The sequence below is a fragment of the Triticum urartu genome, chromosome 4A (assembly GCF_056163025.1).
Source record: "Triticum urartu cultivar PI428250 chromosome 4A, HENAU_Tu73, whole genome shotgun sequence".
Classification (NCBI taxonomy): Eukaryota; Viridiplantae; Streptophyta; class Magnoliopsida; order Poales; family Poaceae; genus Triticum; species Triticum urartu.
In genome coordinates, this window is record NC_141876.1 from 431,713,462 (window position 1) to 431,724,694 (window position 11,233).

Consider the following 11,233-nt stretch of genomic DNA (forward strand, 5'->3'; position numbering starts at 1 on the left):
CGTCGACTACATGACACTTCACCATTATTTGAGCCTAGAGGATGGCATTGGGAAGTAATAAGTAGATGATGGGTTGCTAGAGTGACAGAAGCTTAAACCCTAGTTTATGCGTTGCTTCGTAAGGGGCTGATTTGGATCCATATGTTTCATGCTATGGTTAGGTTTACCTTAATACTTTTGTTGTAGTTGCGGATGCTTGCAATAGAGGTTAATCATAAGTGGGATGCTTGTCCAAGTAAGGATAGTACCCAAGCACTGGTCTACCCATATACCAAATTATCAAAGTACCGAACGCGAATCATATGATCGTGATGAAACCTAGCTTGACGATATTCCCGTGTGTCCTCGGGAGCGCTTTTCTCTATATAAGAGGTTGTCCAGGCTTGTCCTTTGCTACAAAAAGGATTGGGCCACCTTGCTGCACTTTATTTACTTTTGTTACTTGTTACTCGTTACAAATTATCTTATCACAAAACTATATGTTACCTATTATTTCAGTGCTTGCAGAGAATACCTTGCTGAAAACCGCTTATCATTTCCTTCTGCTCCTCGTTGGGTTCGACACTCTTACTTATCGAAAGGACTACGATAGATCCCCTATACTTGCAGGTCATCACTTATCCCTTCACACCACATCATCACTTACCTCGAGAAAAAATTCTCCATTGCTCTCTCTCTTGTGTTCTTGCTCTCAAAGCCGCGGATTTCGATCTCTTTGCTCGAAACTCCGTTTCCGAAACTGTTTCGGGGGATTAACTACAAAAAAATACACCTCCGTGATGAAACATGTTTGTCATAGTAGGTCACATTTTCTGTCATGCATGTACATCCATGACGATTTTATGACAGAATCACGATAGTCATACCTGTGCCGTCGTAGAAGTGTTCCATGACATTACCAAAATTACCATCATGGAAGTGTCCATTTTCATGATGATAAATGGCACGTCATGGAAGTGCTTTCGTCAAGCGTAACCGACACATGGCATCCACCGTAACGGGTCGTCGTTAAGCTATCGGGTCCGGTTTTGGATCCAATAACCCGTTAACAGCCCGGACCAATGGGGATTTTCCGCGTGTAAAATTCTCATTGGCCGGAGGAAACACGTGTTGGCTCACCGCTGGGACAGATGCCATCCACTCATTGGACAGGAGGCGCCTATGATACGTCGACACGTGGCACGACCCAACAGAGGCACATTCCGGTGAAAAGGCCGGCCCGTTTGACTTGGTCAAAGAGGTAGCGGGCCGGCCCACGGAAAGCGTGTTAACGACCTATTAGCATATAGCCCATATACAATCCACTAGGTCATGACCCGTTACGGCTTACCCGAATTAGGCCCAGTAGCTTCATCTAGGCCATCTAGTATGATTCCAGCCGTTGTAACTTCCAGCCCATGTCTGGCCCATGACGTCTTCTGCCCATATGAGGCCTGTTAGTGTCAAAACCGGCGGATCTCGGGTAGGGGGTCTTGAACTGTGCGTCTAAGGCGGATGGTAACAGGAGGCAGGGAACACGATGTTTTACCCAGGTTTGGGCCCTCTTGATGGAGGTCAAACCCTACGTCCTGCTTGATTAATATTGATGATACGGGTAGTGAGGGAGTCCTGGATTAGGGGGTGTCCGGATGACCGGACTATACCTTCAGCCGGACTCCTGGACTATGAAGATACAAGATTGAAGACTTCGTCCCGTGTCCGGAAGGGACTTTCCTTGGCGTGGAAGGCAAGCTTGGCGATACGGATATGTAGATCTCCTACCATTGTAACCAACTTTTTGTAACCCTAACCCTCTCTGGTGTCTATATAAACCAGAGGGTTTTAGTTCGTAGGACAACATACACAACAACAGTCATACCATAGGCTAGCTTCTAGGGTTTAGCCTCTCCGATCTCGTGGTAGAGCTACTCTTGTACTACCCATATCATCAATATTAATCAAGCAGGACGTAGGGTTTTACCTCCATCGAGAGGGCCCGAACCTGGGTAAAACTTCGTGTCCCTTGCCTCCTGTTACCATCCGGCCTAGACGCATAGTTCGGGACCCCCTACCCGAGATCCGCCGGTTTTGACACCGACATTGGTGCTTTCATTGAGAGTTCCTCTGTGTCGTCGCCATCAGGAAGGATGCCTCGCCCCGTCTTTAAAGACGGCACCGTTGCTAAGGGAGCTTTGGCTGTCGGTCAAACCCTCTGGCTAGGTGGTTTTCTTATGACCGCCTGTTCGGCTTCTGCGCCGACGATGTCCTTTCGAGCCATCGAAAACAATCTTCATGTCAGCTCGGAACTCACCGAGCAGTTAGATCCAATGGAGCTCTCCTCCATAAACGAGCTCTTGGATCGCATCGCCGCCCTGGGAGTCGCTACGGATTATGACCAGATTGGGCCTAAACCCGATCTGAGAGAGATTAACTCTCCCCAAGTCACCCATCACGTTGCCGTGGTAGAGGGACAGTGTGGCGACTCTTCATCTATCTTAAGGACTAGCTACGTCCGGATTCCCGATTCCTCCAAGCCGGATACCCGCGGAGGGGAGGATATCACTCAAGACCTGAACTTAGAGTCAGGCGACGGGCTGGATTCATTGGAAAACATCCAGGAATCCAAATTTTCGAGTTCGGAAATTCCTCAGCCTCTGAGCCTCAGATGGGGTGAGGCTTCGGATTTAATTCCGCCCACCCACCCAAATATAAGCGATCTATCCCAAATTAGGCAAGAGCCCGATGAAATAGTACATCATTACTGGGCCAGATTCCTCCTGGTTAAGAACAGGATAAAGGACTGCCGCGAGGAAGACACAATCTCAATCTTTTGCAATAATTGCACGGGCAAGGGAATCCTCAACGCCATAAGTCGCCGTGATATTGCACGCTTCGCTAACTTGGCATCCATCGTACGAAAGTACTGTGCGATGGAAAGCGCCTGGAAAACCGAAATAAAATTTTGGGACGATCCGGCCCTGAATACAAACCCAGTCCGAAATAAAAGGGTGCATCATCACCAGACACCCGAGTCAAACACCAAAAAGCAAAAACCCTCTACAGGGCATGGAACCGTACTGGAAGGATGGCTTAATGGACCCTGTAAAATTCACAGTACAGAGGACGCCACACCAACTCACAGCCTTAGGGCATGTTGGATACTCCGGCAGGTGGCCAAAATTGGCGAAAATCTCCTAATTCCGGAAGCCACAGAAAGCCACCCCAGAGACACCAATACGGTATTAATAGTCTTCGAGACTTTCGCATCAAATAATATGCGAAAAAGGACACTCCGCAGCCTTGCCGAAGTCTACCAAGTAGCAACAATAAACCCATGGAGTGACACGGCTATTACCTTTAACGCCGGTGATGAACCTAAATTCCGAACAGCCCGAGCACCAGCCGCATTGGTCCTCAGTCCAATAGTGGACGGCTTTCTTCTTACCAAGGTACTCATGGACGGCGACAGTGGATTGAACCTCATTTATGAGGAAACCCTTCAAAAAATGGAAATGGACTAGAACCGCATTGAGCGAAGCAGCACAACCTTTAGAGGAATAATACCCAGTCGGGAAGCGCGCTGTACAGGAAAAATCACACTAGATGTGGTGTTCGGCATGTCGGATAATTATAGGTCCGAAGAGGTCACGTTCCATGTGGCTCCGTTCAGCAGCGGTTATCACGCTCTGCTAGGGCGGGAAGCGTTTACAATCTTCCAAGCAATACCCCATTACGGGTACATGAAGCTCAAGATGCCCGGGCCTAACGGGATCATCACTCTCGCTAGTGATCCGGACATAGCACTCCGCGCCAAAAACAAGACAGCCGCACTGGCCCTCGAGGCACTATCCGAAGCTCTAGCGGCTGAGGAACTGACTGCGCTGCGCTCTACGGTGAATAGGGACAATGTGGTACTCGACAAAAGATCCAAGTCCACCTCCTTTAAACCGGCGGATGAAATAGTCAAATTCCAAGTCCATCCAACGGACCCCAATAAAACAGCTTCCATCGGGGCACAGTTAAACCCTGATGCAGACGCTGCACTGCGAGAGTTCCTACGAGAGAACTGGGACATTTTCGCCTGGCACCCTTCAGACATGCCAGGAATCCCACGTAGGCTGGCCGAGCACAGCTTAAATATCCAAACAGGATTCAAACCTATCAAACAGGCTCTTCGGCGTTTTTCCGAACCTAAGAGACAGGCCATGGGAGAGGAGCTAGCAAAGCTATTGGAGGCCGGATTCATCAGAGATATAAAACATCCGGACTGGCTAGCAAACCTGGTGATGGTACCAAAGAAGGACAAATCCTGGCACCTGTGCGTTGATTTTAAAGACCTTAACAAGGCTTGCCCAAAGGATCCCTTCCCCCTCCCCTGCATCGATCAAATTATCGACGCTACCACTGGACACGATTCATTGTGTTTCCTCAACGCATATTCCGTCTACCATCAAATCAAGATGGCAGAACCAGACCAAGCCGCAACGGCATTTATCACACCATACGGCCCATTCTGCTTCAACACGATGCCCTTCGGGCTCAAAAACGCCGGCGCAACATATCAGCGCATGATTCAGACATGTCTGGCAAACCAGATCGGCAAAACAGTGGAGGCATATGTAGATGATGTGGTTGTCAAAACAAGACATGTCGAAACTCTAGTAGACGACTTGAGGCTCACATTTGATAACCTCCGAACATACGACATCAAGCTCAACCTGGAAAAATGCGTTTTCGGCGTTCCAGCCAGAAAGCTCTTGGGCTTCATTGTATCCGGTAGAGGAATTGAAGCAAATCCAGCCAAGATCCGAGCTCTGTCGCAACTGGATATCCCAAAGGACCTCAAACAAATACAAAAGTTAACCGGATGCGTGGCGGCTCTAAGCCGCTTTATCTCCCGCTTGGGAGAAAATGCCCTACCCCTTTACCGCCTCCTTCGACGCACCGAACACTTCGAATGGACGGATGCAGCCACGGCCGGACTCGACGAAATAAAAGCCATACTGGCAACAAACCCAGTCCTGGCCGCACCAAACATTGGCGAACCAATGCTATTATACATTGCAGCAACACATCACGTTGTAAGCGGAGTGCTCGTCGTCGAACGAGAAACGGACGGACACAAATTCCCCCTTCAAAAGCCGGTCTATTATGTGCCACTGTCCTCACTCCCTGCAAATCATGGTACCCGCATTATCAAAAGATTGCGTACGCGGTATTCATGGCATCCCGGAAGCTACGACACTACTTTCAAGAGTGTTCAATAATAGTAGCCTCGGAAGTACCACTTAACGATATTATAAACAACCGTGACGCAATGGGCCGGATTGCAAAATGGGCCATTGAGCTCCTCCCGTTCGACATAACTTATAAGCCACGGCGAGCCATCAAGTCGCAAGTCTTGGCCGACTTCGTCGCAGAATGGACAGAGGCCGAACTCCCTAAAGAGTACGGCACATATTCAAATTGGATCATGCATTTCGACGGCTCCAAGATGTTGGCCGGACTGGGGGCTGGCGTCGTTTTGACGTCCCCCACAGGAGACACAGTTCAATACGTACTCCAGATTATGTACACGGACTCCAACAATGCAGCCGAATATGAGGCCCTTTTACATGGTCTCCGGATGGCAGTATCCATGGGCATTCAACGCCTAGAGGTGCGCGGGGACTCGAACCTTGCAATATCCCAAATAAATGGAGACTTCGATGCCAAGGATCCAAAAATGGCAGCTTACTCCAACGCCGTCCTAAAAATGTCAGCTCGGTTCGAAGGGCTTGAATTCCACCATGTAGCCCGGGAAAATAATCAGGCGGCGGATGTCCTAGCACGCATCGGCGGAAAACGCGACGTAGTCCCCCCGAACATCTTCTTGGAAAGGCTGTTCAAGCCATCCGTAGTATGGGAAGGGGAGCCGAACAATAACAGCCCGGACCCAACCGCACTGCCCGACACCGAACATTCCGACACAATCGGAGGCTCTGCCAATGAAATAACACCTTCAGCCCTCGTAATAATGGCCGTTATCGTCCCGTGGACGGAACCATTCCTCGCCTACCTTACTAGGCAGGAACTCCCCGAGGACCAAAACGAGGCACGCTGCATAGTGCGGCGATCCAAAGCCTACAAAGTCCATGAGGGAGAGCTTTATAAGAAAAGCACTACCGGAGTCCTTCAAAGGTGCATCTCTGAAGAGGAAGGGCAGAACCTCCTGGCTAAAATTCATGCCGGACTCGGCGGTCATCACGCGGCAGCTCGGTCCCTTGTAAGCAAGGCCTTCCGTACAGGCTTTTATTGGCCGACGGCCCGGGCAGACGCCCAGGACTTAGTCCAACGATGCACCGGTTGCCAGCTCTTTGCAAACCAAAGCCATATGCCACCCACCGCCCTCCAAACTATCCCCATCACTTGGCCCTTCACCGTCTGGGGGCTTGACATGGTTGGACCCCTTAAAGGCGGAACCCACAAGCAAAAATACTTACTGGTCATGGTGGATAAGTTCACCAAATGGATAGAAGCCAAGCCTGTTAAGACGGCCGAATCCGGACCGGTGATAGACTTTATATCCGGGGTTGTACACCATTACGGCGTCCCCCACAACATCATCATGGATAACGGCACGAACTTTACGGCCGCCGAGGTAAAACTCTGGTGCAAAAACATGGGCATCAAGCTCGATTATGCTTTCATCTATCACCCATAAACTAATGGCCAGGTCGAATGTGCAAATGGTCTTATCATGAGCGGCATCAAACCCAGATTAGTGCGGTCCCTCAAGGAATCTAACACGCACTGGGTAGAGGAGCTTGACTCCGTACTCTGGGGGCTGCGGACCACGCCGAATCGCACCACCGGATACACACCATTCTTTATGGTGTACGGCGCAGAGGCAGTTTTGCCTTGTGACATAATTCATGACTCACCTCGAGTGCGCATGTACGAAGAAAGAGAAGCCGAGCTCGATCAACAGGACAGCTTGGACGCGTTGGAGGAGGAGCGTGACGTGGCAAAAGCCCGTTCCGCATTCTATCAACAGCATGCTCGAAGATACCAAAGTAGAGAAGTACGGGCCAAAAATTACAACGTTGGCGAATTAGTTCTACGACTACCAGACAAGAAAAAGGACAAACTCAAGCCCAAGTGGGAGGGTCCCTTCATAATCGACCAAGTCCTGACTGGTGGAGCATACCGCCTGTGAGATGCATCGGATAACCGACTCGAGCCGAACCCATGGAATGCAGCCCGTCTCTGAAGATTCTATGCCTAGCGCTGGACTCTGTGTTCGTCTCCTTCCTTTGTCCATTTTTTATATACTTTCTGTCTTACATTCCTCTTCTCTCTCTCTCTCTCTCTCTCTCTCTCTCTTATAGCCTTTAAAGGCTCATAAAGTGACGCGCTATCCACGCTCATTAAACCTGGGGGCTTCTTTAAACATAAGCTTATTTATACGGGCTTCATGCCCAACACATGTGTCACACTTCCGCATGTACCTTTTATTCACCATTATATGCATCGATATGACTTAAGTTTTGGACAAGCTGGGTTGCCTGGCTCCTGTGCTTACCTACGTTCCCGATTGTTCAGCTAGGTGGTAAAGGGAGCACCTCTGCGATTGTTACTGCCGGGTCAGCCGGACGTGTACCTCAGACTGGGTGAAGCCGAAAGCTAGCGTTCTTAAGGGAATATTTGGTCGGTGAACTAAAGATGATCTTTTTTTATTTTATTTATCTATACGCCCCTAGATGTTTTTCCTGCGTTTCTTTTCGCAGCATGAACATGCACTTTAGGGCATGCCTCCCAGGGAAAGGAACCCCTAACGGAACTATTCTCCCTGGAAGATGTTTCTTACTAACCATGTAATATAACATAACTAGTCGGGCACTTGTCTGTTCACGCACTAATGACCCCTACGCCTGGTCTCCATGCATTCCCCGGTTCCTATATAACCGCATGGGAATTCGGACACACTCCGGACCGTCAGGTCCCGAGGCTGAAGCGAAAAGGTCGGCCATGAAAAATGATCTACAATCCGGCTAGAAGACATTATAAATGTCAATTAAATTACATAGTCATTTTGACTGATTGTATTCCTCTTCAATAGCATCTAACAGGCTGTCTAATTTATAGTCCTGCTAGGAATACTTTGCGGCCAACTCTACTTGGCTGTATACTAAGCTTACAAGGATCTCCTTCCCATCAGGCCCTACAGGACCGACCTCGGCCATGTGGTTGGGGTCAGCCTTTGTGTATTGCGTCTTCACCATGGCCCAGGCCTCCCTAGCGCCTTGACGGCAGGCCGATATCTTCCACAATCGGAAGCGCCGCCGTGCTCCCTTTAGCTTCTCGGCAAGCTCTCCAAGACCTTCAGGCATGGAGATGGATGGCCACAGGGCCTGGGCGACGCCTTGCATCGCCTACCGAACTCGATCGAGCAATTGCGAGAGCTCGGGAAGAAGGTCACCCGTAGAACCGGGCATCTCCTCTGCAGGACGACCTGTTAGCACACCTACAGACATTGCTCTGTTAGTCGACTTCCTCGGCGAACTTTCTTTCAAAGGTTCGTTCAAGCACTTACTAAATATGCCGCGCCGAAGCCGCTAATTCTCCCTAACGGAGTCTGGCAGCCGGGCACGAACATCTTTCAGCTCGACGCCCAGCTTGGTGTTGGCATCTTGGAGATCGTTCTTCTCCCGCCTCACCTTTGTCAGCACCTTCTCACCAGCCTTTAGCCGGCGTAGGAGGTGTTGCCTTTCCGAATTCAATCCGGCGCCATCTGCAATTTCATTTGTCAGATTCGCACCCATGCCATGCTTCGCAAAATACTTATCTTTCGAAGTGTATATTACCAGAGGGGGTCTCCTTGGGCTCCCCTGCCACGGCTAGTGCGGCCTCAAGTTGGGCTTTGCACTCTTCCAGCTCCTTGGATAGTAGGGAATTCTTTTCTGTAAGAACCTGCATAACAAATGATCCTTAAATCAGTTATTCTAACTGTTTCAAGTCTCGGGGGCTACTGGTATATATATAATTACCAAAATTTTCTTACCCGTATGTCTTTTACATATTGCTCCGTGGCTCTGGCTAGACCATTTTGAGCGGCACAGAGGTATGCATCTCCCGAATTAAAGGAATCTAATGCCTCTTGGGAGAAACAAGCGTCGCGAACAATTGTCCGGCGACGCGTGTGGTTCATGGCACTCTCCACCTCAGAGTTGGTGGCAGACAACCTGTCCACATCCTCCATCGGAGGAGCGTCCGGTGCGCGCCTTGTGTTTGCCTCCGCCTCCGGACCAGGCTTTGGAGCCTGGCTGGTGGAGGCGCGGTTGGCAGCCTCTCCGGGTATAGTCCGGCGAGGTCTCTTTGTCCTGAAGAGAGCACGAGTGTTAATATGCCTCGCAGGTGTAACACCTGGGATAAGGGGGCACGCCATACCTTTACGCTGACGCCTCGGTCCGGACTGCGCCTCTTTTCTGCCCACGAGGCCCTGCGGCCCCTCGTTGGCTTGCCGCCGCAGGTTCGGCCTCCCGTCTCAAAAACCTCCCCTGCAAAGCTCGGTTGTAATCAGGAAACTGAAAGCACGAGAGGGCGGACACCTATTCGGGGTATTGGGACTTCGATCTCAGTTACCTGGGAGGCCGGGATTAGCCCTGGGTAATCGGCCGTAATGGCCACCAAGGAGTTGTCCTTGCTCAATTGATGGAACACTCCATCAATCAGCTCCACAGATATGTCCGGATCCTCTTGAGAGGCCGGGTCGAGGGACCGTCCTGGGTCCTCGGGTTGTGGAGGAGGGCTGTTTATTTCCTTAACAGCCCGGCGCAGTTCCTGCGTTGAAGTCGTTAGACTGAATAATTAACAATGGGAATACAAAACGGATGGGCAAGTAAATGATCGCTTACCCAGCTTGGGGGATTGTGCATAGAGAATCCACCCTGTGGGTTGACGCGGAGAAATTCCTCCTCTTCTCCCTTGTACAAAGTGGACAGGATCTTCAATAGAGCGGCAGCTGAATCCGGCCCCTTACGGCCGTAGCGGGTGGCGTCGTCCACCCCATTGCAGTCCCACATGGGGTGGCTTCTATACTGAAGCAGCTGCACCCCCCGCATGATGCATTTGGCCATAACCCCAATCATGGTCAGTCCGGAATGGGCTAACAATCTTATCCGGCCCATCAGGTAAATGATGTCCCTGTCACTTTCCCTTTGAGGGCTCCGTGGACGCCAACTTAGGCGCTTCTTTAGGGGGGCACTGTTGAACTCAGGGAGGCCGATCCGGACAGGGTCCGGCAGCGGGACGTCCTCTATATAAAACCATTCCGAAGGCCAGTCTTCGGACGCCTTCTTTGGGGTTCCGGATAGATATCCGGTCCCGGCGATGCGCCACACTTCGGCTCCGCCCACTTGATATATTGACCCCTCCTTAGAGCGGGGCACAAGGCAGAATAACCTTTTCCATAGCCCGAAATGAGCCTCGACACCCAAAAACAGCTCGCAGAGGGCTACGAAGCCCGCGATATGCAATACGGAGGCAGGCATGAGATTGTGTACCTGGAGGCCATAGAACTCCAGCAGCCCCCGGAGAAATGGATGGATTGGAAACCCGAGCCCCCTTATTAAATAAGGGACGAGGCATACTTGCTCTCCTTTGGAGGGATTAGGGGCACTCTCTGCTTGCTTTCCGCCATTATAGACGGCAAGACCGGCTGGAACCGGGATCATATAGGCCGGGGGGAGAAATCCCTTGGTCTGGAGCGTCACTAGCTCGCTATGCGGGACGGAGCATCTCTCCCAATATCCAGGCTGAGGGATGGAAGGGCGAAAGGAGGAGTTGCGATGGCCGGCCATGGTGGAATGGACCTTTGTTGGATGCGCTCTGATGAACACTCGCGAAGGGGGGAAGATGTGGCTTGGATCTAAATCCTCGCCCCCTTAAATGGGCAGCTCATTTACGCGGCTAGGGGTGTGAATGAAGAAACACTCAGACTTTTCATATTCATTTGACACGTGGAAGACGGCCATTATTGGGCGTAGAAGCCGAGGAGCGCAACTTTTACAAGAAGCCGGACTTTATTCAACAGGTACACAGAATTTGGAGGAGAACCCGCCTTGCAATACCGAAGACAATCTGCGCGCCGGACTCATCGTCATTGAAGCTTGGTTCGGGGGCTACTGAGGGAGTCCTGGATTAGGGGGTGTCCGGATGACCGGACTATACCTTCAGCCGGACTCCTGGACTATGAAGATACAAGATTGAAGAC